Genomic DNA, 16930 nt, shown 5'->3' on the forward strand with positions numbered 1-16930 from the left:
ACCCTAGTCTGCACAGCAAGCATCACATTGATAAGGCAATAATCATCCTTCAGTAGGCATTTATCAAACATTTATATTTCATCTTCTAGAAGTTTGTTAAGCGCCAACCAACAGTCCCATAAGGCTTTCTATTCAACACTCCCGACTGGAGTTGAAGGGTGCTTATAGGTCTTTAAGAAAGCTGTTCAACACTTTTAAAATGACTGCTGAATATGATGCTCTTCAGACTAGTGTTTGCAAATCACGATTGAAAAGTACCCGTGTGTATTTAGCATAAATTTACCATGACCAAGTCTGTGTCCACTGTCCATTAGGGATATGAGCAGTGTGAACCAGACATCAGCAGCCAATTCAGAAGGTGATGCGGTCACTACTCTTGACAGAATTAGAAAATGTGTGCCTGTCCTCTGTCTCTCTGAAGAGATTGTGCACACAGATTCTGTATCTGTTCAGTTACACCAGAGAGATCGGTAGCAACTGTGAGGATCTTCTTCACCTCTGCTCTTAGGTCAATAAATAGAACAGGAAGAAAGACTAAAGAAAAATGGCAGTTTAAACATAGGCTTCATCTGCTCACCCACAGGCTGATCTTGTCATTCAATATACATGATCATGCAGACGATTAAACTGCTGTAGGAGTGCTTGGCAACAATGTACTTCTTGCCTACAGTCTGATCTGAGAAAAGTGCAGGACAAAGATCTGCTGGGACGCTGGCAGAGATAAAATAATGTTATTCTACTAAAAATGAGCAGAAGTTCGTGAATGTGATTTCACACTCGCTAGTATAGTTACTGTATGTAAATTTTGTGAGCAGGGACACTGAATTCTGTAGTAACATAAGTACTAGGAAGGTCCCTAAGCCCTTGTACATATTTCAGGTTGTCAGCGAGATTTCCATGAAAAGATTCTGTTTCAGTATTATTATACAGGATTTATATAGGGCCAACAATTTGCGCAGAGCTTTACAACATAAAGAGACAGTACAGTTAGAATACAATAAAGTACAAGAGGGCTAAGAGGGCCCTGCTCATAAGAGCTTATAATCTAATTGAGTGGGGCAACTGGATGTGAGAGATGAGCTGATTCAAGTGTTAAAAGTTCAGTTGTTAGGTGGAGGTGGGACAGGCTTCGATAAAGAGAAGAGTTTTGAGTGATCGCCTAAAGATGTCCAGAGTAGGCAATAGCCAGACACATTGAGGTAGAGAGTTTCAGAGGATGGGGGAGGCTCTGCTGAAGTCCTGGAGACGAGCATGGGAGGAGGAGACAAGGGAGCTAGAGAGTAGGAGGTCTTAGGAGGAGCAGAGAAGACGATTTGGGTGATATTTGGAGACAAGATTGGTGTTGTAGCTCAGGGCAGAGTTGTGCATGGCTTTGTTAGCATTTTGAATTTAATTCGCCGGGCAACCAGAAGCCAGTGGAGGAATTGGAAAAGAGGGGTGGCAGATATTGAGTAGTTGGTAAGGTAGAGGAGTCTGGCAGCTGCATTCATGATAGACTGCAGGGGCGATAGCCTGCGTAAAGGTCTAAAAAACACTTCAGCAGCACTGTCACAAAAGCCCCACCCTGTAGCTCTGGAACATTTCAAGTTGTTTACTGGACCATAGGTCAGTCAGAGGAACTTCAAGCCAAAGAAAGCGTCACATGTACCCAGGGTCTCAGAGCAAAACAACCAGTAAGATGGTGTTGGCTCCATCTGATCAGGGGAACATACAGCACTCTATGAAGGATTCCAACAGCAACTCAGGCAGCTTCCAGCAGTTTCTTCTGTGCTCTAAAACCACCTGACTTCACCAGATGCCTCCTACCTAGATATGATCAGTGGAATCATAGGCTCTTTTCTGACCTTCTCAAAGAGTTTGAAAATCTAGGCCAATGCACAGCCCTCCTAGAAAAATCATATGGGCAATCCCAAAATAATTCTTGAAGGCCACAAGAATCATCTTGAACAGCTGCAAACAGAATTACAAACTCTCTGTTCTCAAAAGGACGATGCGAAGAATCATGCTTTTCGCAATAGAATCTGGGGCCTACCTGAGAGTACTGCTGATTTCCAAGGCTGTGTGTTAGTGCTTCTACAAGAGCTGATATCCGCCCTTCAATTTAAAGCGGAGTTCCACTCAAAAGTGGAATTTCTGCTTATCCATCTCCCCCCTATCTCTCGGAAGGTCTGTCCCCTCCTCCCCCCTCCGCCGCCGGACAAATTAGAAAGCACAGAGCGCTTCGTGCATGTGCAGTAGGGACCTGGCTGTGAACCCACCTTCACTGCAGAGTTTCCTCAGCCGGAAATGGTGACGGCTGCACCCGACAGCCGATCCGAGGATCAGCTGCGGTGCCGACATTGCGGGCTCACTGGACAGGTACAGTGGGGCAAAAAAGTATTTAGTCAGCCACCAATTGTGCAAGTTCTCCCACTTAAAAAGATGAGAGAGGCCTGTAATTGTCATCATAGGTATACCTCAACTATGAGAGACAAAATATGGAAACAAATCCAGACAATCACATTGTCTGATTTTTGAAAGAATTTATTTGAAAATTATGGTGGAAAATAAGTATTTGGTCAATATCAAAAGTTCATCTCAATACTTTGTTATATATCCTTTGTTGGCAATGACAGAAGTCAAACGTACTCTATAAGTTTTCACAAGGTTGTCACACACTGTTGCTGGTATATTGGCCCATTCCTCCATGCAGATCTCCTCTAGAGCAGTGATGTTTTGGGGCTGGCGCTGGGCAACACGGACTTTCAACTCCCTCCAAAGGTTTTCTATGGGGTTGAGATCTGGAGACTGGCTAGGCCACTCCAGGACCTTGAAATGCTTCTTATGAAGCCACTCCTTTGTTGCCTGGGCAGTGTGTTTGGGATCATTGTCATGCTGAAAGACCCAGCCACGTTTCATCTTCAATGCCCTTGCTGATGGGAGGAGGTTTGCACTCAAAATCTCACGATACATGGCCCCATTCATTCTTTCATGTACATGGATCAGTCGTCCTGTTCCCTTTGCAGAGAAACAGCCCCAAAGCATGATGTTGCCACCACCATGCTTCACAGTAGGTATGGGGTTCTTTGGTTGCAACTCAGCATTCTCTCTCCTCCAAACACGATGAGTTGTGTTTCTACCAAACAGTTCTACTTTGACCATATGACATTCTCCCAATCCTCTTCTGGATCAATCAAATGCTCTCTAGCAAACCTCAGACGGGCCCGGACATGTACTGGCTTAAGCAGGGGGACACGTCTGGCACTGCAGGATCTGAGTCCCTGGTGGCATAGTGTCACTGTAGAAGTACAGCTTATTTTACTTTACCTTTGGTTGCAGGAAACCCTATTCTAACCAGCACACCCCATTTGTGGAATAAAGATATACAATACAATACTTCTCCAGGTTCAGGCCATACTAAAAAATAAATAAAAAATAGTATGCCTTTGTCTCCACTTGTTAAGCCCGTTTGTTTTTACCAGTTAAAACGACTGGCCATGGCCTTATCGACTCTAGTGCTTAGTACCAAACTTATAATATATAGACTCATCTGTACATTGTATTCCACTCAGGCTAACATCAGCGATGGATGCAGCCTAGTAACGCACAGTTTAGGTCCTTGTAGTACATACCCTTATTTTACCTTTAGTTCCCACTGAGCCTATGGGGTTGATTTACTAAAAGACAAATAACCTGTTTCCTTTGTAAGGGGATTTTCCCCAGAGCTTAGTGAATGAGGTATACTGCTGACTTTCATTTTCCAATCATTTATCCCTGTGAAACATGGTCTAGTTAGCTCCAGTTAGGGAGAAATAACTGATCCCCTGAAAGCAATCAGATATTCCATGGATCAACAATCTCTGGTGGTGATACCTATAGATGTTAATATCTATGCCTGCAGTATGGGTGCTGCAGGCACTGGGGAGCTACAGTTCATTGAGGGAACCATGAATGCCAACATGTACTGTGACATACTGAAGCAGAGCATGATCCCCTCCCTTCAGAGACTGGGCCACAGGGCAGTATTCCAATATAACGATCCCAAACACACCTCTAAGATGACCACTGCCTTGCTAAAGAAGCTGAGGGTAAAGGTGATGGACTGGCCCAGCATGTCTCCAGACCTAAACTATATTGAGCATCTGTGGGGCATCCTCAAACGGAAGGTGGAGGAGCGCAAGGTCTCCAACATCCACCAGCTCCGTGATGTCATCATGGAGGAGTGGAAGAGGACTCCAGTGGCAACCCGTGAAGCTCTGGTGAACTCAATGACCAAGAGGGTTAAGGCTGGAAAATAATAGTGGCCACGCAAAATTTTGACACTTTGGGGGCAATTTTCACTTAGGGGTGTACCTCACTTTTGTTGCCAGTGGTTTAAACATTAATGGCTGTGTTTGAGTTATTTTGAGGGGACAGCAAATTTACACTGTTATACAAACTGTACATTCACTGCTTTACATTGTAGCAAAGTGTAATTTCTTCAGTGTTGTCACATGAAAAGATAATAAAATATTTAATTTTGTGAGAAACTGTATTTGTCAAACTGCAGAATACAGGGCCTGGAAATGGGCATTTATCACAAGACAGCTTTGTTTGTGGATGGCAGCCTGCTCTACATAACAGCCCAACATATATCCCTTCTCAACTAACTTCAAGATTTGCATGTCTCTTGGGACTCCATGTCAATCACTTGAAATCTAAATCTTGAGAGATTCTTTAACTCCAATTACCCAATCATCACTGCAGCCACAATTCCGCTTTCACTGGGCAACCATTCTCCTATCATCGCCTACTTCGGCATTAAGCTTACACCTGCTTACAAATTTTTTGTATAGAGCCAGCATACCCCTCCAACAACTTTCTATTCTCTCATTCTTGCACCTCCAAGGATAAGCCTATACGCCAGTCTTCTTTTGTCTTCTCATTGAGTTGAGTTGAATCTCCTTCCTCAACCCACTGCTAATGCTCACAGCTCCACCGGTGGGCCTAGTCAAATGGATCCAATACTGGATAAATGATACATTCATAATATCCTGTGACATTCTCCTCTTGTATCTGGGGTTTCTCACTGGGAGATGTTTATATGGTTTTTTTTTCATTACCTTATACCACCAGAAGTACATTTACTACATCAATGTTTTATCCCACTGACAGATTTCAAACTTAAACCTTTATTAACCTTACACTATTCCTCCTCTGATCCTCTGTATCCAATCTGCATTTCAATGATTTCTTAATTTAAAAAAATACTGGTAAAAAGAAAAAAAAACATGGATTTAAAAAATGCTTGAAATTAATGATCTTAATCACCACTCATCTCAGAAAGGAACAATAACGTTTAGGACCGGCTTTGTAATCTACGTGATCATCTACACCAAAACACATTAAATCATTACCTGATCCAGTCAACTGTCATGTCATATGTGAAAGTGGCAACAAACATCTGTAGACAAAAGATGGAAGTGCTATGCCAGTAAAATTCAGAAAAAAGTTGGTGAACCAAAGAAAAAGTTGGCCATAGTCACAAGCAGAAAGTTGGATATGCAGGGATGAGCCAGCAAATTTTCCAAAAGGTGTTAAAATTATCAAAATGCGTGGGCAAAATGTCATTGCCCCAGGGAACAGAGGACGTTGTGTTAGGACTGTATGCTTATATTTCAGTGCTTGCTGCCTACAAAAATATTATTTGCAGTAATTATCTATGTAAAAATACCATACATAGGTGTTTACCAATAGTACAATGCACTGGCAAGAGCTCTGTGCATGCAGGTAAATATGGCTAGAATTCTTTTTCTCACTTCTCAAACTAATCCGAAGAAAACAAATTATATATATATATATATATATATATATATATATATATATATATATATATATATATATATATATATTACCAAGAGACCACTAACATGATTCACTTATGTCGTTATTTCTTAAGCGTTGTAGATAAAACCTCTATAAATTTGTTCTGTAGAAAAGCAGATCACATATTCAACCTTTCCTTGATTTGTTTTCCATTCTGTTTATAGCATAAAGCTTATTGGAAATGACAAAACAGATAGGAGATGGGAAGTTGGTTTCTGCCTGGCCGAAGAGTGAATACATCCTTTAAGATGAGATAATGGAACACAAGCCCTTCTTCATTCATTGTTTTGACCCCTTCAGAGTGAGCACCATCTACACTGGACAGATCTGCAACGCATTGCTGAGCACTAATGGGATTAAAATCGCAGATGCCGAGGAGATGGCCACAAGCCAACCTCATTTATAGAGAAGTGGCCATTTCAGAATTATTCTCCTATTGTTTCTCCTCAACACAATCAAAGAAGAAAAATATATAGATAACTAGCACACATAAACAGAAGTGCATGCCACTAAAAAAATGAAGGTGGAAAATGGGATGTTTTAGCCCAAGATGATTTTCTGCAGCTGACATACTCATCTACATTTTTCTCGCTAACAAGATTTTCCGATCTTAAACCTGGCTTGAATGAATAGCGATTGTTCCCTTCTGGTTAGGAAGGTGCTGCATTTGCTCATACCCCATTCACTGGCCTAGAATCAGCCAGGCCTCAGATGGCTGTTTCCATGACAACTTGGTTCATTCAATACAGGCACATAATGAAGACAATGTGTTTTCCATTTAGATGAGTTTTAGTAGAGAGGGAAAAAAAGCAAAAGGGAAAGAGAGAGGAATGGAGAGAAACAAATGGAAGATAGAAGGGAGTACTATCAATATGACAGATTGTCTGGGATTGGGAGATATTACATAGGAATGATGTCTCTGAGCAAGTTATTCATGCCAAGTTTGTTTGCACAGTAAGGATTCCCCTTACATAAACAATGTCTTTTACTTTATGAAATACTGTAGAATGATAACATAAGACTTAGACTTACTCTTCTTCAAAAAGATACTCATACATGTCCCTGATAATTTTTGTGGTAGCAATAACAACTTATGAAAAAACAAAACAAAAAAAAAACCACATTTATTCCACATCATTTATTCATTTCAAATTCTCCAAAGATAATGACAGACATTTCTTTAGGGTCATTTTCTGTAAGGATTTTTTTTAATACAAAATTATATTTAAAAACATGTCCTGGCTATGAAGAAATATAATTAGCCTGCATTCTGGTTAAACCCAACAAATACCGCACACCTAATGCATATTATATATCAGTGGGGGTTTATCATCACCTCTGTTGTCCCTTCTACTCTCATCTCTGGACCCACAAAGATTCAATGGATGCATTTCTTTACTCTAACCATAACATCGCTTGCATTTTTCCTGGAATCTTTTCACACTGGTGGCAGCCAAGTGACCATTGCCAAGGCAGAAGTGGCATAGACCATCAGTGGCTCAGCCTAAACAGATAAAACTGATAATCTATCCATTGAGCAAAGACTAAAGAGACAGCACTATTAGGCCTCTTGAACACTACAGTTTGAAAAAGCTCAGTACAGCTTTTTTCTTTTTTACTGAGCTAAAATACAGCCCATTAACTGTAATGTGCCTATGCACACAGGCGCGTAAACCAGCGCAGTGCATGCTTCAGTTAAAAAAAAAAAAAAATTTGAAAAATCAGCTTTTTTGGTCAGTAATTTACGCCTTATGCGTGCAAATGCTTGTTTACATATTATGCAGAATGAGAACACGAGAATAAGTTTGCTTGCAAAAAATGCGCAATGTTCATGTGACAACACTGAAGAAATGACACTTTGCTACAATGTAAAGTAATGAGTGTACAGCTTGTATAACAGTGTGAATTTGCTGTCCCCTAAAAATAACAACACACAGCCATTAATGTCTAAACCACTGGCAACAAAAGTGAGTACACCCTAAATGAAAATGTCCAAATTGGGCCCAAAGTGTCAATATTTTGTGTGGCCACTATTAATTTCCTGCACTGCTTTAACCCTCTTGGGCATGGAGTTCACCAGAGCTTCACAGGTTGCCACTGGAGTCCTCTTCCACTCCTCCATGACGACATCACGGAGCTGGTGGATGTTAGAGACCTTTGCACTCCTCCACCATCTGTTTGAGGATGCCCCACAGATTCTCAGTAGGGCTTAGGTCTGGAGACATGCTTGCCCAGTCCATCACCTTTACCCTCAGCTTCTTAAGCAAAGGCAGTGGTCATCTTGGAGGCGTGTTTGGGGTCGTTATGTTGGAATACTTCCCTGCTGCCCAGTCTCGAAAGGGAGGGGGTCATGCTCTGTTTCAGTACGTCACAGTACATGTTGGCATTCATGGGTCCCTCAATGAACTGTAGCTCCCCAGTGCCAGCAGCACTCATGCATCCCCAGACCATGACACTAAAACCACCATGCTTGACTGTAGGCAAGACAGACTTGTCTTTGTACTCACCTGGTTGCCGCCACACACGCTTGACACCAACCAAATAAGTTTATCTTGGTTTCATCAGACCACAGGACATGGTTCCAATAATCCATGTCCTTAGTCTGCTTATCTTCAGCAAACTGTTTGTGGGCTTTCTTGTGCATCAGCTTTAGAAGAGGCTTACTTCTGAGACAGCCATGCAGACCAATTTCATGCAGTGTGTGGCGTATGGTCTGAGCACTGACAGGCTGACCCCCCACCCCTTCAACCTCTGCAGCAATGCTGGCAGCAGTCATACGTCTATTTTCCAAAGACAACCTCTGTATATGACGCTGAGCACGTGCACTCAACTTCTTTGGTCGACCATGGCGAGGCCTGTTGAGTGAAACCTGTCCTGTTAAACTGCTGTATGGTCTTGGCCACCGTGCTGCAGCTCCATTTTCCGGGTCTTGGCAATCTTCTTATAGCCTAGGCCAGTGATGGTGAACCTTGGCACCCCAGATGTTTTAGAACTACATTTCCCATGATGTTCAACGACACTGCAGAGTACATGATCATCATGGGAAATGTAGTTCTAAAACATCTGGGGTGCCAAGGTTCACCATCACTGGCCTAGGCCATCTTTATATAGAGTAACAATTCTTTTTTTCAGATTCTCAGGAGTTCTTTGCCATGAGGTGTCATGTTGAACATCCAGTGACCAGTAAGAGAGTGAGAGCGATAACACCAAATTTAATACACCTGCTTCCCATTCACACCTGAGACTTTGTAACACTAACGAGTCACATGACACCGGGGAGGGAAAATGGCTAATTGGGCCCAGTTCTGATACTTTCACTTAGGGGTGTACTCACTTTTGTTGCCAGCGGTTTAGACATTAATGGCTGTGTGTTGAGTTATTTTGAGGGGACAGCAAATTTACACTGTTAGGCTCGGTTCACACAGGGGCAGCACGATTTCAGGGCGACTTTGTACGGCGACTTCAACGCGGCTTCAGCGTGACTTTAAGCAAATTACAACGCGACTTCAAGTAGCCTCCAGGACAGGCGACTTTGGCTGTGGCCAATCACAGGATAATCAGCTCTCTGGGAGGGAGGGGTTTGCCTGGGCAAACTAAATTTTTTCCCTGCAAAGTCGCTTGACTGTAGAGAGAGATCCGACTTGGAGGCGACTTCCATTGATTTCTATGGTACAGGTCGCCTACCAAGTCGGATCCAAGTAGTACAGGGAGTACGCTCTGAAGTCGGAGCGACTTCAGTAGTGTCTATTAAGACGCTCCCATTCACTGTAATGTGAATCTCTTTCTGGGGCGACTTGAGGGCTTACAAGTCGGATCCCAAGTCGTCCTAGTGTGAACTGAGCCTTATACAAGCTGTACACACACTACTTTACATTGTAGCAAAGTATAATTTCTTCAGTGTTGTCACATAAGATATAATACAAGATTTACAAAAATGTGAGGGGGTGTACTCGCTTTTGCCAAAAAAAATAAAAAATAAAAAAAAAATAAATCTGAAAAAGTAGATGCTCAAACAGGAGTGTCATGTACAAAAGGCAAATATGAGAAAAAAACTGCAAGGATTTCTGGGGAAAGCACTACTGAGCTTCCCTTTTATTACTATTGGTTTACTTTCATGTCCTATTTTTTATACTATAAAAAGTATTAGATATGAACGCTAAGAAAACATGAAAAAAGATAAGTGATACATGCTATTTTTACTCATACTAGCAAACCAACTGAAGCTTCAAACACACCCAACTGACTCATTGTCTAGCATTTGTATCAGAAGTCTGGTATACTTCTATCTCCTGTACAAAACTTGGACTTTTGTAGGACAGTTGACACGCTTAAAATAATATGTGATTTTTATTCATTTGAATGTGCATGTTTGTGTAATAAATCTACTGCAGAAATGCACTAAAACACATTACACTATGCCAGAATTACATTGAATGCACTGCATCATACTTTATACAAAAAAACAGAAACAAACACTTTAAAGAGCAAAGGTATATAGGATACTGTGAGCTCCTGTACATGTGCCAATAAAAAAAGATAGAAAATGAGTACTGTGCCAAATTACATTGCCAGGAACAGTGTATATTTTAAAAAAAGTTAAAGGTTTGCTGGTGAGCTGAAACATGCAAGACTGAAGCTTCAGAGGACTGTGAGAAGTATAACAAGCTAATAAGCAAGCTTACAATACCACCATGTATTGTAGGTCCTGACACCAGTGCAGAAATGTTTTCAGAACACAATACATTTCAATAAAGGATTATTTACAAAAGTTAAGTCTGAAGGGTTACATGCTCATAACAAATCTTCAGGTTTTCATACTTATTATGGGTTTATGTGTAGAAGATTTTTTAATGACTGTTTACTCATTCAATGCCAGATTGTGCTTTTTAACCACATGCTTTTTTATAGGAATATTCATTTAATAAATATGACAGTGGGCACTATATAGTCTCTATCTCTCTGAGTAAATATTGCTAAGAACAGTGGAAATAGCAGGGGCCTGCTGCTTAGGAAGAAATCAATTTATTTGCACCTGGGGTGTGTAATCTCATACTGATAATGACCTTTTTTTATAACACTGAGGTCCATCTAAATAGGTGTGGGTAACAGCTGAGATACCTTTTATTTTAGTCATAAGGGAATATATGGATTTTATTAAACCTTTATCTGTAATAAGAGGGAGATTTTTGTTCACAGTTTTACGACTATAGGTTTATTGTGGTTTATTAGGAGTGCTGCACTATTATTGTTTTTGTTTCAAAATAGATACATGACCTAACTAAGCTGCTCTGCTTATTGATTTTTTGATTGTGGTTTGTTTAGAGCAGGGTTTCTCACCTAAGGTTCCACAAGAGGACCCCAGGGGTTTCACCATGATCTATCCGTCAGTCTCAGGCAGCTGACAGGTAGATAGCATTCAAACTTTTTGCCACGGGTTCCTCCAAGGTAAAAAAGTTGAGAAACCCTAGTTTATACATTTATGGGAGCAGCATGGGGACATACTATATATATTTTATTCATATGCTAAAATATATAATTTTTATTTTTGGGAGTTTACCACTTTAAATATTAAACCAAAAAGCACAAACTAAAAATTAAAATAAAATAAATAATTCAATACCTTCTATGAATTCCAATCATTTGGTGATGAGATCAATTCCACATTTGAACTTGACGCTCTATCAAGAAGGCAAATCCCTCAAAGTCATACTACAGGTCCCATATTATACCTTTTTATAAAATTATCCAAACACAAGCAAATATCTAGTCCAGCCTTGTGCTTTGAAATGTCACCTGACCCTGATGGATTCTCCATGTGAAAGAACCAAGTCCAACTTCCATGTACACTCACAGGATAGAATAAGATGAAAAGTTCATCCAAGGAACAGTGATTTGTTGTCCCATAGGGGCATACAAAGGCATCATCCAATACCACACTCAACAGTGTGATGAAGGCACTGAAATTAATTCTGAACAAACATTTCCAATGCCACATATACAATGGTATGTTCAGTTCAGTAGTTGTGGAAACCGTAGCAAATAATATCCATTAAAACTATTTGAGATTAAGTAAAACTAAATTAGAAATTTTAACGCACCTCTTTAATAGTTTACAAGTTTTTACTTATGCCAATATAAAAAGTATATTGCGAGTCAGTGGCGGCCAGTGTTCAAAATTTTTGGGGGGGCGCAAAAAATCTTTGAAAAAAAAAAAATCATCAAATGCAGCCACTGTGCCCATCAAACCCTGCCACTGTGCCCAAACGACGCCACTGTGTCCAAACACTGCCAGTGTGCCCATCAAATGCTGCCAGTGTGCTCTTGAATGCCCCTGCCCGCTCGCCGTCTGACCGGCACTTACCCTGTCTTGGTGGGGGAGTGGGTGACGGCGATGAGTGGGGTCCTTCGTGCGTCTTCTGCCGTTCTCACCTCCCGTCCTCTCCTCCTAATAGGCGTCCAATAGCAGCGCCTGTCGTTTCAGCCAATCAGGTGACAGGTACAAGACCCGAGCACCTGATTGGCGGAGAGGCGGTTTAGTGTTAGAAAAGCGAATGAATATTCGCTTTCCTAAAACAGCTGAGTGACCTGTGAGCGCCCAGTATTGCACTCGCAGGTCACCTTTTTTGACGCCTATTAAAGCCTATGGCTCTAATCAGGTGCTTCAAAAACACCCCCCACTTCTGTAATTCAGGTGCCCTGCACCCGAAAAGGGGCCAGGCACCTGAATAGGGGGTGGCAGCGGCGGCCATATATAGATTTATGCAATGCATAAATCTATCTATTGGTGCTAGAGGGGGTGTCAGGAGAGAGGGGGCGGCACCCGTGCGCCCTTAATGCTCGGGCTGCCACTGTTGCGAGTCAAAATTCAACATCAGCTTCTACAATATAAAGTGTATAAGATTCATGTGTAATTAGATAAATTAGCACATGAACTCTTTTTTTTTTTTTTTTTTTTACCAAAAACAGGTGCCCCTGGGCCCAGAGGTAGGGGTGGTTCTGCACTCTCCTCTGAACATCTTTCCAGTGTGGAGCTCTAAGAATTATTTGGGGGGGGGGTTATGAGGCAGTATTAGGTACTGGTGAGAAGGCAAAAGGTCAGAAGGTGCCCTCCACCCTCTGTCCTGACCACCCCTAATTCCTAGGACTCTGCTTAACTGTAGAAATAGTGTTAATTTAAATAAATAAAGAAAATGTTTAGATGTAATAAATGGTTTTAAAACTAGTAACTTTTCACACAAGACAGGACTGACAATCCCATCTCAGTGAACAAGACACTCGTACTAGAGTCACTAACGTCTTTTAGCAAGTGTTATCACAGCAAGGTTAGAAAGGCAGCTTGCCTCTTCCTAGACATGTCAAGTCCAATCAGATTCTTAATTGTGTAGTTCTTGTCTAGGTCTTTAGACTGTGATAGATCATTCCCTCCAACAGCTTTATCAGGCTATTTATCATCTATTCTGATCTGAATCTCCACAGCATGCAGCAGCAGAATGAAGCTTTCCACAACCACCATAGTGTTCTTGGATTTGAACTGCAAGATCGACTGATCACACTGCTTACAGGCTGCTCTCTTTTGCCTCAATGCAGATAAACATTTATCGCCTTAAAGAAAAAAACTCTGACCTGATGGAGAGCTAACTAAATAATAGAGTGTTGGCAATGAATATTTCTACATCCTTTCCTTTCAATATGAAAGTATATGTGGCCCCAGGGCTGTTTCTGTCTCTGCCAATGCCCTCCACTACATAACGTTGAACAATGGAGAGTTCACAAGAACACAGCTTTTTTTCCAAGTTCAGACCTGCAAGAGACTCATGAACTAGTAAAGTTGTAAGGGAACTCAAAAACGACCATTGCTTTTTTCAAAGAAGGGATGATATTTTCTTAACACTGTAGTAATGTTATGTTACTTGACTTGTTTAGCCAACAATAGTAGTTACTGGAGTTCCTATGTAAAGCTAACCTCCGAGAAAACAAGCACTTCTGCCAGACTGAATACCGTGGTGCTGTGAGAAGCACACCTTATCTAGAACACAGCCCAATGTGCGGATTGGACAATGAAGGAGCAGCAGTACACTAATAAGACATTGTTGCTTTCTTCTATTAGCCAATCCCATGTGAATGACAGAACTGTGCACAGTAACAGTGTCCTGGCCCTCCCTCTTTCTGTCGTATTGCTGTGCAGGAGCCAGGCAGGAATGAAACGCATACAAATTTTGAAAAGGGGCACAGCTGTAAAAAAAATTTTAAGCACACCATTACAGCCCCAACTACCAGGTTTGAAAATTTAACCCAAAAGGTCTGGATGTACTTAAAGGGGTTAAAAAAGGTTCGTGTTTTTTCACCTTAATGCATCCTAACCTGGCAATGACAGCAGCCCCCAATTTCCTTACCTGAGCCTGTTCACCTGCTGTGCGCGGCCCCAGTGTACTCTTTTCTACGGTGTCTGGCCGTTGATTGGATAGATTGATAGCAGCGCAGCCATTGTCTCGTGCGCTGCTGTCAATCACATCCAATGACGCGGCCGCTGGGGGGCAGGACCGAGTCATACACTGTCTATGAACGCAGCGTGTATGACACGGGAGCGCGCCTGCAAGCTAACCCCCTCGGGATAAAGCTTCCCAGAGGGAGGTTAGCTATTGCGGGGAGGAGCCGAGACAGCTGCCGAGGGACCCGGAACAGGAAGATCGGGGCCACTCTGTGCAAAATGAACTGCACAGTGGAGGCAAGTATAACATGTTATTTAAAAAAAAAAAAAACGAACCCATACAACCCCTTTAAATAGGATTATGTTTGGTGGGCATTGATTTGCATGCAATGTCCAGGCTAAACAATTGCTTTGTATTCAATACATAGTATTAGAGTAGGTAAGGTTGTATAAAGACAATAGTTCAACCTGTGTAGGTGCACATGTGTCAGTGTCTATAATCATTTCCCATATCTCTGTATGTTGTGTTTCTTATGCACATCTAAGAGTCTCTTAAAAATATCCATACTCCCCGCAGCCACCACCAATTGTGGAAGAAAGTTCCACATCCTTATTCCCCTGACAGTGAAAAACCCCCTTTGCAGTTGCATCATTTTCATGGTATTTTAATCAATTAATTTTTTAATTAATTGAAGTGTATTCCCCCCCCCCCAAAAAAAAAAAATAGCTTTTGAAAGACTGCTGCACAAATACAGTGTGACAAAATATTGTAACAACCACCATTTTATTCTTTAGATTCTCTACCAAAAAAAATAAAAATTTTATATATATATATATATATATATATATATATATATATATATATATATATATATATATATATATATATATATATATATATATATATATATATATATATATTTATTATATGTTTGGGGGTTCTAAGTAATTTTCTAGCAAAAAACTCGTAAGCAACAAGTGTCATCCCTTTGATGTAAAAGAGCCAAATTATACAGGGGTTATAACCCTCCCTTACTCTATCCAGAATGGAAAAAAAAAAGGTTTGCGTATAATTCTACTTTAACACACAATGCATGAAAAATAGGATGTTCACCAATTTTCAAAATGTGGCACAATACAGTGCACAGAGCATTTGCATCTAGTGTTTGTGGTGTGCTACACAGTATATATGCGTGCTGAGGTGCAATTGATAATTAATGACATTGCACAACAACGCACATATACAGCGACTTTCCATGAATTATGTAATGCATATTGTGCTACGAATGAGTCCATGGGAAACAAGTCAACATAATAAAGCATTTCCTGAACAACTTCAGACTTTTAAAGAGCAACTAAAAACGATTTTTTTCAATTCATTTTTACCAAAACATCAGAGGAGATATGAATTCAGGTATCTGGTGTTAGTCTGAGGCTAATTTATTCCTGATTAATGAACATGTTTACTGGTATTACTGGAGTCTACTAGAGTCTAATGCCACAACTGGTTTCCCAGCCATGTCATACTCGCCACAGCTGAACTTGTCATCTTTCAATATGGAGGTGCCATTTACTATAGCTGGATCATGATCATTCTACAGGTTTAGTTTACACAACGGAGGGAACCAAAACATTTCCTGAGCAGAAAAAGAGAAAGGGGGGGGGGGGGGGGGGGGGGAGGCAAGATCCACTCCAACCATCTTTACAGCCTGCAGCAAACAGGAAACATGTTGTTTTTCATATTCACGTTCCTACCTTTAACCCTTTCCCAGCAGGCAGCCACGTGCATGTGCCATCCCATTCTTTTCATGCATGCTAAAGTAATTAGGAGCAAGGAAAGAGGAAGAAAGTGTGTGACTGATATTACAGCTCATAGACATCAGTGAATACAAGCAAACAGACTCATGTTGAGAAAAACCTATGTAGGCATATGCTATTTACTCAAAGACAGATGACTGTACACATTGTCAGTTCTTAAGCATTGTATACACACTTCCCATAAACCAAAGCAGTTGCAACAACCTCTCTATTAAATATCAAGATTTCAGCAAACCAGCAGTTTAAGCTTTTACAGAGTTACCAGTGATTTCTTGAAGCTGAACTCCAGAAAACAGTTAAATACACAGTTGAAATACATATACAAGAGCTGTCTTATCTGTCCATCCAGTCTTGAGATTTAAATAGCCCTACCAAACATCTCTGCCAGGCCCAGTGACCTAACTTTTCTGATGCAATTTGTTTATAGACAAAACCTTTTTTTTCCCTGCCGTCTTTTCCTTGTTTCAGATTTTCCCTCGCTTCCTATCTGTTAAAACATTGTCCCCAGAGTAGGAAGTGAGGCAAATCTCACTAATGGAGCTCCAAATAGCAGTAAAACCTAACAGGTGTACTAAAGCTAGCCATAACCTTTTAAGCCTCGTTCACATGGGCATACTTAAAGTAGAACTATATGCAAAACTTTTTTTTTTTTTTCTTTTCATTTTTGGATAGAGAAAGAGAAGGCCATAACTCTGGTTAGTGTTTTTTTGCCATCTGTGTCCCATTGGGTAGATTTCCCTTCACTTCCTGTTCTATAGCCAAACAGGAAGTGAGAGGAAATCCCTGCAAATTAAAGGAAATCCCCTGGGGCCCCAGAACTAGTCCCCCATTTTGGATTTT

General features: G+C 40.9%; 1 protein-coding gene across 9 annotated transcripts in view; it reads right to left on the minus strand.

Moving 5' to 3' along the window:
- Positions 1–16930, minus strand: part of ZMIZ1 (zinc finger MIZ-type containing 1) — a 479832-nt gene that overhangs the window by 163594 nt on the left and 299308 nt on the right. For 2 of the 9 annotated variants that reach the window (XM_073596818.1, XM_073596821.1), the window contains one exon: positions 16028–16087. The exons of the other annotated variants lie outside the window; for them this stretch is intronic. The gene's annotated coding sequence lies outside the window, so the exon portion shown is untranslated. The remainder of the gene's footprint in view (positions 1–16027; positions 16088–16930) is intronic. 9 annotated transcript variants of the gene reach the window in all.

This window comes from Aquarana catesbeiana, linkage group LG08 (genome assembly GCF_042186555.1).
Source record: "Aquarana catesbeiana isolate 2022-GZ linkage group LG08, ASM4218655v1, whole genome shotgun sequence".
NCBI lineage: Eukaryota > Metazoa > Chordata > Amphibia > Anura > Ranidae > Aquarana > Aquarana catesbeiana.